Source organism: Herpailurus yagouaroundi, unplaced genomic scaffold (genome assembly GCF_014898765.1).
Source record: "Herpailurus yagouaroundi ecotype Mexico unplaced genomic scaffold, PumYag 247, whole genome shotgun sequence".
Classification (NCBI taxonomy): Eukaryota; Metazoa; Chordata; class Mammalia; order Carnivora; family Felidae; genus Herpailurus; species Herpailurus yagouaroundi.
Window position 1 is genome coordinate 81,980 of NW_024412464.1, and position 13,210 is coordinate 95,189.

Here is a 13,210-nt window from a genome sequence, read left to right on the forward strand (position 1 = left end):
AGCCCCTTCCTGGACCAGGTGTGCTGCAGGGTTTGTGAAGACACAGGGCCTGGGGTTTGGTGGAAGGCTGCAAGCCAGAAGCTGGAAGACCCAGACACTAGCCCTGACCTTGCCAGCCACTCCCCCTCTCTGGGCCTCAGCTTGCTTATCTCTAAAATGAGACATAATCAGGAGCTTTCAAACAGTTTTCAACAGACACCCAAGGCTTCCTTAACTTGCTTCCGGCTGTAAAGGACGCAGAGAGGCCAGGTTCGGAGCTCCCCCTGCCATTTCAGCCAGCAGCACTCCTGTGTGTTTTATGTACCAGGGCCCCAGGATCATTTTCTAAGAAAGTATTCTATGGTTTAAGAGTCTAAAAATAACCACTGAATGGGATGATCTCATACGTCCCCTTCCAGTTAAGAAATAGGTTATTCTACCCATTCTAGTAAGAAGTTTGATCCTCAAAAGAAAGAGTTGGGGGGCGCCTGGGTGGCTCAGTCGGCTAAGCATCAGACTCTCGATTTCAGCTCAGGTCATGATCTCACTGTTCGTGGGTTCGAGCCCCACATCGGGCTCTGTGCTGACAGTGCAGAGCCTGCTTGAGATTCTCTCTCTTCCTCTCTCTGCTATCTGTCTCTCTCTCTCAAAATAAATAAAATAAACTTTTTTAAAAAGTGAGAGAGTTTAGCATTTCCTTTAATTTCATTTATCTTTTTGTTTTTCTTTTCTTTAAAAAAATTTTTTTACATTTATTTATTTTTGAGAGACAGAGTGAGACAGAACATGAGGGGAGAGGTGCAGAGAGAGAAGGAGACACAGAATCCAAAGCAGGCCCCAGGCTCTGAGCAAGCGTTCAGCACAGAGCCTGCCGCAGGGCTCAAACCCACAAACCATGAGATAATGACCTGAGCCGAAGTTGGACACTCAACTGACTGAGCCACCCAGGCGCCCTTTCTTTTTTCTTTTCCTTTTTTTTTTTTTTTTTTTTTTAATTCTAAGGAGGAGTAAAATATCCAACCTGCTTGGGAACAGAACTATGAGGTTAGAAAACTGGGAAAACCGAAGGGGGCTCACTGAACACCCAGACATGGAAAGGGTGTGGTGGCGGGGGAGGGCTTTAGAGGCAGACAAGCATAGGGCTGAATCCCCGTTTTGCATTTCCTAATCTTGGGCTCAGCACCCTAAGGACCTTCAACAATAAACATTTCCTTCTCAAGCTGTTGTGAGATCTGTATGAAATATCGTATGCAAGGCACCACAAACCATCCCTCGCACACTGGAAGCACTCCTGGCTGTTAATTTCATTTCGCTTTCCCAGGCAGATGAAGCTAGACGAGTGTTCAGGTTTCTCAGACTTTCCAGAAGGAATTCCAGAAGAGGGGACCACAGGGGGAGGCACAGGTAAGGGGGCAGAGGCTACTGGGATTATAAAGTGTAGGTTTAGGAAAGAGGAAGGAGTGGAAGGGAATGGGGGAGGGAGAAGGATGGCAGCTGGGTACCCACAGTGACATATTTTGTGGCTCAGAAAGCATGTAGCAAGTCCCTGGGGCCAGGAGGCCTGCCTGTCAGCCACACTCAGACGAGGTGCCAGCCTGCCTGAAACCTTAGGCCACAAGCACTCCAGCAGGAGAGGAGACACTCCTCAAACCAGTTTCTGATTCTCTTTGAGCAACACCAGCTAAAAAAGTATCTGGCACTTCAGCAGCAGCGAGAAGAGAGTGTGGTTTTCCAGAAAGAGCCGTGCATCAAGAATCAAGACACCAGAGGCTGGCCTTGCTATTACCATAGCTCATGATGCCCACGGTTCACAAGGGCCCATTACAGGAGTCAGAGGGTTCACTTTTATGGTCCCCATTCTGCTTCACGGTCACTGACTTTTACCTTCCTGTCCATCCAGAGTATCCTGCACAGGGTCTATGACAGTGCCCACCACCACCACCCCCACCCTCCCCGCCCAATACATGTGGACCAATTAGAGCAAAGGAAAGAGAGAAGGAAAGAAGAGGCAGGGTGTGAAGAGGCGAGCATGGCAGCAGGTCCTGGCAGCCTAACCAGTGCCTCTGGGAGGCTTCGAATGGTTCCTGAGCCAGAGCTGTGCCAGCACACTCAGATGCTCCCACTGGAAGGACTTCAAACTCAGTAGATGGAAAACGCAGGACAGAATTTCACACCAACCCATTTATGCCCCATGTCAAATTCAGAGACAGATGCACAGAGAACTGACATCAGGCCTCCTTTAGGCTGGGCTTACGCACACTCACTCACACTTCTCCCTTCCCCTCTAACCACGCAGGGCCTGTGTCCTGTCCTGAAAGAGATCCATCAGAGTCTCCTGCCTGGGATCAAATGCTGCTGACAGTAGGCCTGGCTCTTAATGCCTTGTCCTAGTCACCCCTCCCTCCTCTCTTCTGGCCAGTGACTCATAAACTAGACATCATGGGGCAATGCCCTGGCCAACACTAACCTGTCCCCATACAGGGCAATGGGTAAATCGGCAGAGGGTAAGAGAGACCACTCAGGTGCCAGACTGCCTGGGTGAGAGTCCTGACTCAGTTAGTTAAGCCAGCTAATTAACTTCTTTATGTCTCAGTTTCCCATCTATAAAATGGGGCAGCCAATATAACCTCAGAGAGTTAAATGAGTTAATGTGGGTGACATCCTTAGAACAGTGTCTAACCCAGAGCAAGTGCTCAAAATCCTTGAGTTTGCCTCCTGACTGAAATAGTGTGGTTGCTGCTCCCTCTTCCAAGGTAAACAGCAGAAGAATTATACAGAGAAAAACACCAACAAGAAATGAAGAGAACTGTGAGAAGCCGCTTGGATGAAGGGGAGCCCTATTTGAACTGGTGTGTGTGTGTGTGTGTGTGTGTGTGTGTGTGTGTGTGTGTGTGGCAGAGAGATGTGGCCAGGCATGGCTGTGGAACAACAAAAACAAAAAAAGAGCTCTGGGGTCCTGATCTGTCTTTCCCTCCACTATTGCCTTCGAACATGCAATGATGCCCCATCACCTGTGTGACTCAACTCTATGATCCAGGTGCTGGTTAGGGTACATCAGGGCACTGAAGATGTACTGTGCTTGTAAAGAACTGATAAAAAAAACAGCGAGGGGGCAACTGAACTTTGGACAGTTGTTTTCTCCCTCATCCCCTAAAATCTCAGGACAGATGAATTACAATTTAAAAAGTGTCTCTCTTAGGGCACCTGAGTGGCTCAGTCAGTTAAATGTCTGACTTTGGCTCAGGAAATGACCTCATGATTCATAGGTTCTAGCCCTGTGTCGGGCTCTGTGCTGACAGCTCGGAGCCTAGAGCCTGCTTCCAGTTCTATGTCTCCCTTTCTCTCTGCTCCTTCCCCACTCATTCTCTCTCTCTCTTTCTCTCTCTCAAAAATAAACATTTTTTAAAAAGGCAAAGGAACAGAAAATTTAGGAAATACAGGGGATAGAGGTAGAAGGGCTTTGTGGTTTAGAAGGGCAATCAAGCTGAGTAGACATCTGACAGAAATCTCACCCGAGTTCAGGAGAGACATGAATAAAGAGGTTCCCTGAAGCATGATTTACGGTGGCAGGAAGTGGAAGCAATGTGGGTCTCCATCACTGAGACCATGCCACATGTCAGTTAGAAGCAAGAGATTAGATGTATACCCAGAAGAAACACAGTGATGAGTAAGAAGCTGAATAAGATGTAAACCACAATAACATTTCTATAAATTTAAAATACCTGCATATAATCTCACTGATGGCACACTGCATATGAATGTGCCACAACTCAAGCTCCAAGGAAAGAAAACACTTATTTGCAACTCAGCTAGCTAGACAGGTATAAGAATTTCTGCTACAATTGAAGCCACTCACAATGCAAATTAATACACATTTCTCTAACATAAATATGCAGATTTTAATCAACAGCATTATGTAAACGGGCTGCAAAAATGGCAAGAAAAGTTTAAATGTTTCGTTGATATTAATAAATTTAGAGTTCCTTTTCAATTTATGCAATATCTCCTTGAATTTCATGTTGATAATACTGAGTTGACACAGAGTTAGTGAAATTACTTAACTTGGACATACTTTTGATACTGATTTGCTTTTGCTTCAAAGTCAAATCAATTCTTTTAAAATAGATGAAGCAATTTTGTCCATTTAGAGGCAAATATTAGAGGAAAGTGATTTTTTTTGTACTTGATTCAGGTATTGGAAAATTAAAAAAAAATTTTTTTTTCAACGTTTATTTATTTTTGGGACAGAGAGAGACAGAGCATGAACGGGGGAGGGGCAGAGAGAGAGGGAAACACAGAATCGGAAACAGGCTCCAGGCTCTGAGCCATCAGCCCAGAGCCCGACGCGGGGCTCGAACTCACGGATCGCGAGATCGTGACCTGGCTGAAGTCGGACGCTTAACCGACTGCGCCACCCAGGCGCCCCTGGAAAATTTTAAAGTACACTCGAAACAACTTAGTATGTGAATCTACTTTTTCAACTGTGAGATTACAAAATCTAAATACTGATCGAGTATTTCTTTTTTTTTTTTTTAATTTTTTTTTTCAACGTTTATTTATTTTTGGGACAGAGAGAGACAGAGCATGAACGGGGGAGGAGCAGAGAGAGAGGGAGACACAGAATCGGAAACAGGCTCCAGGCTCCGAGCCATCAGCCCAGAGCCCGACACGGGGCTCGAACCCACGGACTGTGAGATCGTGACCTGGCTGAAGTCGGACGCTTAACCGACTGTGCCACCGAGGCGCCCCCAGATCGAGTATTTCTGACGAAAATTTAACATCTACACTGAGATGTGCTATAAGAAAAAACACACACTGGGTTTTGAAGACTTAGTAGCAAAAAAATAATAATAATTTAATACAGTTTATCAATAATTTTTATATCATTTACATGTTGAAATAACATTTGGCTCTACTGGGTGGAATAAGATATATTATTAAATTTTATTAAGTACATGGATACTAGAAGCATTACGTGTTATTCAAGAACACAGACAAACAAAAAAATACACGTTAAAAATCTCTGAGGGTTGGGGCGCCTGGGTGGCTCAGTCAGTTAAGCGTCCAACTCTTGATCTCGGCTCAGGTCATGATCTCACGTTCATGAGATTCAGCCCCGTGTTGGGCTCCCCGCTGAGTATGGAGCCTGCTTTGGATTCTCTCTCTCCATCTCTCTGTGTCTCTCCCACACTCTCTCCCTCCCTTTCTCTCTCTCTCTGTCTCTCTCTCAAAATAAATAAACATTACAAAATTAAAATAAAAATATTTGACGGTTGCTTATGGTGAGTGTTGTTTGGATGGGATAGAACGGTGAGATAAAAGGGCGCAAATAAAAAATTAAACAAGAGAGGCCTTGCATGGACCACTGATGAAAGAAGGCTATAAATTAAGGAGAATGATTAACCCAATCCCCTGTATCTAAGATTCCTTGTGACCACGGAAGAAGGAAAAAAGCAATGAAAACCTGAAGTCTCCGTGACCTTTAAAACCCAGAGCACCAAAGGTAAAGGCAGAAAAAGAATGAAAGGGTCTAAAAGCAATTTTTCAAAGACCATGATAGGACTAGTCCTCAGAGCGCTTTAAATCATCCCGTCCAACTTCATTTCCTTGGCTGTTTAGTGCAGGTGGAGAATGCTACACATTTGGCCTAATCACTCGAGAGTCCATCTAAATGGTTGAAGCTAGTTTCTGTGCTGTGATCAAGGCAGTGCTGCCTAGTGCTGTATCTGTGAGCTCAGCTGTTGGAGGAGGACATTGGGAGGGGCTCCAACAACAGGTGGGTTGGAGTCCGCCTGAGAATCTAAAGCAGAGGGCAGGACAGCTGGTGTCTGGCAAAGTGATTTATAGTTGAAAGCAACAGGGAGCAAGTCAGAACCCTCACCAGTCATCCAAACTACACACTCCCCCCCCCCCCCCCCCCCCCCCGCCGCCCCAGACATCCTGTCAGCTGCAAGGGACTTTAGAGGCGCAGATAGAAGGGGTGACTAGACCAAGGTCATGGCAGACCCGAGACTAGAACCCAGGACACTACTGTAAGGCAACAGTGGAAGCTGGTAGAGCTGATAAGGATTCCTCCATGGAGAGCCCTGGCCCCCAAGCGGGGAAGGGAGCAAGAAAGCATCAATGACAGCTGGCCCTGTCACCCACAGTGTGGATGGCTCCTAGCAAGGAAAAAGAGGCTCTACCCCTTAGCAAGCAGTTTGTCTCAGCATTTGGGGAGATGTTCTTAGTGCTAAAAATGATTCTCTTTTCTTGGTTTTCCTTTCTACCAACTTCTTCTTTTACTTCTTAAATTCTGACTTCCTCCCTGACTTCTCTGTGGCGAGATCTAGTGGTCTTGTCTCTGGGCCTTCTCTGCTGTACTTATCACACCAAAGTTCTGTCATTGACCCTCCTCTCCTGTATCTCCTTTATCCAGTTTACTCTCATTCATTCATTCATTCACTCATTCAGCTAACACCTATTAAACACCTACAGTATGCACCTACTTTTACTAAAATGAGTAAGAGGCCATCCCTGCCCCCAAGGAGCTTCCTGTCTGGTGTGGAAGATGCAGATATATAAATAGTTTTAATGTAATGACAAATACTCACACAGAGGTTTTAGAAGGTGTTATATAACCAAAATAGAATGCATTTAGTTCAACCGGGAAAATCTCTTATCTCCAGCCTCAATTTCTTTCTTAAATTGTTCAAGCTTCACATATTCAATTAAAATTTGGGCATTTCTCACCTGAGCATTTCAAACTCAGTATATTTTAAACCGAGCTCATCACCTATGTCCTAAATCATTTATTTGTGATACATAAAACAAGCAAACAACAGGTTCTATTTGTGACAACTATAGAAGAGACTCCAGACTGGAACAGAATCAAGTCTGCATTTAATTCATTGCTATGCAATTATTTAGAGAAAAATTAAATTTTGCCTAGAAGCTATAAAGGGGAGGGGGCAGGGGCACCTGGGTGGCTCAGTTGGTTAAGCGTCTGACTTGGCTCAGGTCATGATCTCACGGCTCATGAGTTCGAGCCCCACGTTGGGCTCTGTGCTGATGGCTCAGAGCCTGGATGGAGCCTGCTTCGGATTCTCCCTCTCTCTCTGCTCCTCCCCCACTCACGTTCTGTCTGTCAAAAATAAACATTAAAAAAAATCTTTTAAAGGTGAGGGGGCACCTAGGTGGCTCAGTCGGTTGGGCGTCCGACTTCAGCTCAGGTCATGATCTCACGGTTTGTGAGTTCGTGCCCCGCAAATGGGTTCTGTGCTGACAGCTCACGGTCTGGAGCCTGCTTCTGTTTCTGTGTCTCCCTCTCTCTCTACCCTTCCCCCACTTGTGCTCTGTCTCTCAAAAATAAATAAATGTAAAAATATATACATTTAAAAAGGGGAGAAACAAAGAACCTATTATTTGGTGAACATCCTCTCCAGATAATAGAAATATTTTTTATCTAGCAATCAGGCATATAAGTGCCTTCTGAGGAAAAGGAGATAATAGCCGGTAAGATCATTGAATTCATTCTTCTGATCTGTCTGTACTCAATAAGCAGCCTCTGGTTGGAATCTGAATGCCCTTAAAAAAAAGGAATTGGATAAGAATATTTCCCGCTGTAAATGAGTAACTTGTAACTATTTTCATTTTCCATCTTTTTCAGATTCAATTATGAGAGAGAAAAAGGCAAGCTGAGGGCAAAACACAATCTGACATCCTGCAATCCCCCCCTTTAGGGGCAACCTCCCCACTGCCTTAAGGTGGAATATATATATATTGGCACTAGTAACTACCTAAGAACAAAGACGGGAAAAACAAATGGTTAACTGATAAAGATCACAGTCATGGGGCACCTGGGTGGCGCAGTCGGTTAAGCGTCCGACTTCAGCCAGGTCACGATCTCGCAGTCCGTGAGTTCGAGCCCCGCGTCAGGCTCTGGGCTGATGGGTCAGAGCCTGGAGCCTGTTTCCGATTCTGTGTCTCCCTCTCTCTCTGCCCCTCCCCCGTTCATGCTCTGTCTCTCTCTGTCCCAAAAATGAATAAACGTTGAAAAAAAAAAAAAAAAAGAAAGATCACAGTCATGTAGGACATGAAACTCCATTATAGTTTGTAACTGTCTTAATGATTTACAAGAAAAACACAATCTCAGTGATAGACCTCCAGGAACCTATAGACTCCATTTCCTGGAGACCTAGCATCACCTTCACCTCCATAGGATAGAAAACCCTATATAATCAGTCACTCTTCACAATCACAATGCAGCCTTTTCTGCCCATGGGTCCTGTTCCCGTGCTACAATAAAAACACCTTTTTGCACCATAAAATGTCTCAAGAATTCTTTTTCAACCGCTGGGCTCGCTGATCCCATGTCACAACCATCCAAGAATAATGGAAATTTAGAATTGCCTTATCTCCCTAGCAGCCTCTTTGCTGCACTCCTGGCCCCTACTGTCTTTCTCCTCCAATTCACATAATCCTCAGCTGTTAGCATAATCTTTCTCAAATTCCATTCCCGTGAAGTCACTGCCCAGCTCAATCACCACCAGCAGCTCCGTAGGTCTATTTTATCAACCTAAAGTCATCAGTTTGGAACCCAGAGCTTATCAACTGTCCCACACACCACCACTTCAACCAAGCTTAAACTGCCTCCACTGCAGGCAAGCTAATTTGCTTACCATTTATCTTCTTCCCTGTGCTTTTGAAGTCTGTCTAGCCCTCCTTGCCATCAGCCATGTAGACCGTCCCAGAGCTCACCTCAACCAGGATGCATCTGATTAGCCTCAACACTTCAGACTGCTTTGACGTGAAATCCCTTACGGACCTATGTGCAAAACCAGCCTGTTCTCTGGGTCCAGAAAGGGACACTCAAAAGAGCATCAAGTTATGACCAATAAGGGATAACACTGAGTAGTGATGTCATTTAATCATCAGATATACTTATAATATTTTAATAACTTTATATTTGTGCAGAGCACTATACTAGATAATGAGGACAGCAGGGTGAGGCAAAGTCCCTACCTTCAAGGAATTTATATTAAACAAACATAATTAAAATTGCCATATATACTATGAAGGAAAGGAATAAAGATGTTGTGAGAGAGAATTGTAGGGTAGAGTTAATAATTTTGGTTAGGTAGGACAGGGAATATTCTAAGGATGTAATATCAAGGCCTGAGGACTGAAGGATAAGTTGAATTTAGCTAAAAAGTAAGGGCAAGGGTGTCTGGGTGGCGTAGTCGGTTAAGCGTTTGACTTTTGATTTTGACTTAGATCAGGATTTCACAGTTCTCGAGATCAAGCTCTGCATCGGGCTCCTCGCTGGCACTGCAGAGCCTGCTTGGGATTCTCTCCCTCTCTCTCTGCCCCTCCCCTGCTCACGTACTCTCTCTCTCCCTCTCTCTCTCTCTCAAAATAAATAAACTTAAAACAAATTATAACTAACTAAATAGCTTCTCCTTGTTAAAAAAAAGAATAAGGGCAAAGTGATTTAGGAAGAAGAAGTAATATGTGTAAAGGGTTCCACTTTAATCAGTCAATATTTTTTAAGCATCTACTAAATATGTAATTCTTTTCCTAAAACAATAAAGAGACATGTAAGGCTTAGCCTTCTCTTCGGGAGATATGACATAAATAATCTTGATCATATTAGTCTGCTCAGGATGCTATAACCAAATACCACAGACTGGGTGGAGTAAGCAACTGAAATGTATTTTCTCACAGTTCTGGAGGCTAGAAGTCCATGATCAAGGTGCTAGCAAATTTGGTTTCTGATGAGAGCTCTCTTCCAGGCTTGTAGATGGCTACTTTCTTGCTATGTGCTTCATGTGACCGTCCCTCTACCCTCTTAGGTTTGTATCATGGACCCTGTAAATTAAACTGACAAAAGACAGATTAACAGAATTTTAAAAATAAGAGTTTAAAAACAAGAGGTGGTTAGAACAGAACTTGAGGCTTGCATAACATCTTAGCAAACAGCAATAAATTTGTGGAGAAGTGACAAAACAAAGGAGAAAAGTTTGGGCTTGCGGGGTGGTAAGCTGTGTAAAGGTAAATATATGGGGGAACTAATGGAAGATAAGGGTTATTTCAGTAAAGTTTGTTTGTGCAGAATCAGTGCCAGCTCCTTGTCTCTAGTGATAATGGTTGTTTTCCTCCTCCTGGTACAGGAGAGGGGGGAAGAGGAAACAACTTCACAAAGGGAAATTGATGTCCTGATTTTAGGCAAATGGGGGAAAGCAAAGAGTACTTTCTGTGTTTGTTGCTTCCTAGTTTTTTTCAGGTCAAAATAATCCTTATGCCAAAGTGACATATTCCGGTCCCCTTTGGGGAATATAGAGTATAACAGGGAAGTGAGGCAAGGCTGAAAAAAGTGGCAGAGACTAGACCGTGGAGGACCTTAGAAGAGAAGTTAACAGGTTTGAGTGATCTCCTGAGAGTAATGGGAAATCCTGAGTTGGGAGGGGAGGATTAGGAGGGAGTCCTCACATGATCAGACTTGTTTTTGAGGGTAGGTAAGGCTGGAGACAGGAAGAGATGAGAAGGTATATTCAGGGTAAAATTAGTAGGGCTTTTGTGACTAGATGGTAGGGTCAAAGAGAGAGCATGGTTTCAGGTTTGGGTAATGGAGAGGATGGTGATACCTTAAACTGAGATGGGAAGTACTTCAAGTATGAGGAACAAGGAATTCTATTCTCAACAAGAACCTGTGAGATGTCCAGCTGACAGGTAGGCACTCAGGTCTGGAGTTCTAAGAAGCAGTCTGACTAGAGGTACGGATTTTGGAACAATTTTATGAGAGCGGAGGCCAAGAGAACGGATGGGTTTGGAAAGGAAAAAAGCATAGGGGTGAGAAGAAGGCCTAGAACAGGCCCCTGAACCATTCTAACATTAGAGGGGCTACAAAGGAAACTAATAAAAACAGAGCAGTAGGAGGAAAACCAGGAGACTGTGTGATCAGAGATGCCAAAGGAAAGGGATGATTTGACCAAGAGGGAGGAGCCAACACAGGAGTAGAGGCCTCAAGGTCAGGTAATATAAGATGATACGACAGCAGCATGAACAGGGACAACAGGAGGTACAGACAAGGGTCACTGAAGGAATTCAGAAGAGCAATCTTGTTGGGGGCTATGTATTTAGTGGGACCTGCATCTTGGCAAGAAAACCAAGTCTAGCTTCTTGAACGGTTCCCTAAAAGCCGGCCTCTGAATCTGAGTGAACATGAAACAGACAAAGAGGCAGGCTAAGGAGAAGAGATAATTTACCATGTTTGGAATAATGCTTACTGTAACCCAGCTCCGTTCACCAGCTAAACATTATGTGGATAATGGATGACAGCAGGATGCCTAAGTGGTTGCTGGATGGCAAGTTAAAGTAGGTCAATCAGGAACACAGAAGGAAGTAAAAATGCTTTAAAAGATCCCATCAAAGCACAACTTCAAACAATGTGGCCTTGCTGTGGATGAGCAGAAAACCACAACAGATGTATTAGCCCAGTGAAGAACAGTTAGAAAAGAGATGCCTTTTTTTAGGGAGGAAAAAAAAAAATCCCAGGGGATTTTAGAAGCAAATTGTAAGTTTAAGAGCCAGAACACCAAGCATCAGAGACTCTTCTGACTCTAGATACACATTTTCACACACCAAATATCATCATTATGTATCCTGTGTTGCAAGTTCCTACGTTCAAGTTTACAAGAATCTATTGCACAAAGATCTACTGGCTGCATGTTGTATGTAGAAGAGCTGTGTGTGTAAAACGACCACAAGCTTAGCATGGGCAAATAATGTCATGTGCCAATTAAAAATGCAAATAACAACTTTAGTCTACTTTACTAGAAGTCATCCCGATAATAAAAGCAATAGTCTTAGCGCTCTCTGCATTAATCAGAATAAAGGTGGAGTGTTATGACCAGCTAAAAGCATCACATTTTAAGAGTGATATCTCTCGCCCATCTCCTTTCCATCACCATTACAGATTCTCTCATCTCACATCTGGTAGACTGTTTCCAAAGATGGTCCGGCAATCAATCCCTCTGGTGGCACAAGCCTTTTGTAGTGTCATGTTGCCAACTTCTCCCATCTAGAGTCTATTTCTCCTTCCCTTGAATCCAGGCGAGCCCTGTATCTTGCTTTAATCAATTCTCCTCCCCTAGAATCCAAGCGAGCCTTTTATCTTGCTTTAATCAATGAGAAGTGATGGGGTTTGATTTACAGACCTAGACCTTAAGGGGCCTCCTGGCTTCAGTTTTTACCTTCTTGGTTGCCAGCCACAAAGTCAAGAATGGGGCTAGCCTACCGACTGATGAGAGGCCAACGCTGAGACACAAGTCATGCGGAGATGTGGAGAACTGAGGGGCACAGACAACAGCAAGCACCAAGGCCCCAAACGTGAGTGAGGCCATTTTGGATCTCCAGCCCCAGTCAAGCCACTGACAGTAATATTCTATATCTGTGCTACCCAGTATGGGAGCCACTAGCCACGTATGTCTATTGAATTCTTGGAATGTGACTAGGGTGTCTGAAAATTTTCATTTTTAATTCACTTGATTTTAACTAAGCTTTAAATAGCTAGTGACTACGCAGTTGGACAGTGTAGACGACTCATAATCCTGCTAAAAACAAACAAACAAACAAACAAACAAAAAACCAAAAACAGGGCACAGGGCAGAAGATCTCCTTGGCACTTACCCTTTATGGTGCTACAAATAAGCAGTTACTAGAGATGGTTGGTGGTGACAGATATAGCTCTGTTAACTAGTATTGAAAAACAAAAAAACCCTCCCTTCAACATCACCCGAAGGAAGGAAGGAATCCATTCTAACCTGTTTCATCTGGTTTCTGAGAACCAGAAAGGGAAATTCCCACATCATAGACTATACCATGAGTTCCACATCTATCATAGAGAGGTCCTGATTAGACAATCAACTTTCAAAAACTGCTTTCATCATCTATCAAAAAACAAAATGTTAATAGTTCCCTGGTTCACACGTTTTGGGGGCAAAATGTTAATAGTTCCCTGGTTCACACGTTTTGGGGGGAGAGGGAGCAGGAAGGAAACTTGAGAGAGCCTACTGTGTGCATCAGACACAACCACATACATCAATCCATTTAATTCTTTTAATCATTATTTTCAGACTAAGGAAATACAAATCAGAAATGTGACTTGCCTAAGGACCTAAAACTAGTTGGTGCCAGAGATGACATTCAAAATCCAGCCTCTAGATTTCCCAATACGCCTAATGCCTCTCCT

At 43.9% G+C, this 13,210-nt stretch overlaps 1 protein-coding gene across 3 annotated transcripts in view; it reads right to left on the reverse strand.

Annotated features, from left to right (window-relative positions):
• Positions 1-13,210, reverse strand: part of MYL4 (myosin light chain 4) — a 30,522-nt gene that overhangs the window by 16,031 nt on the left and 1,281 nt on the right. Inside the window, exon 2 of one of the 3 annotated variants that reach the window (XM_040460055.1) lies at positions 9,683-9,840. The exons of the other annotated variants lie outside the window; for them this stretch is intronic. The gene's annotated coding sequence lies outside the window, so the exon portion shown is untranslated. The remainder of the gene's footprint in view (positions 1-9,682; positions 9,841-13,210) is intronic. 3 annotated transcript variants of the gene reach the window in all.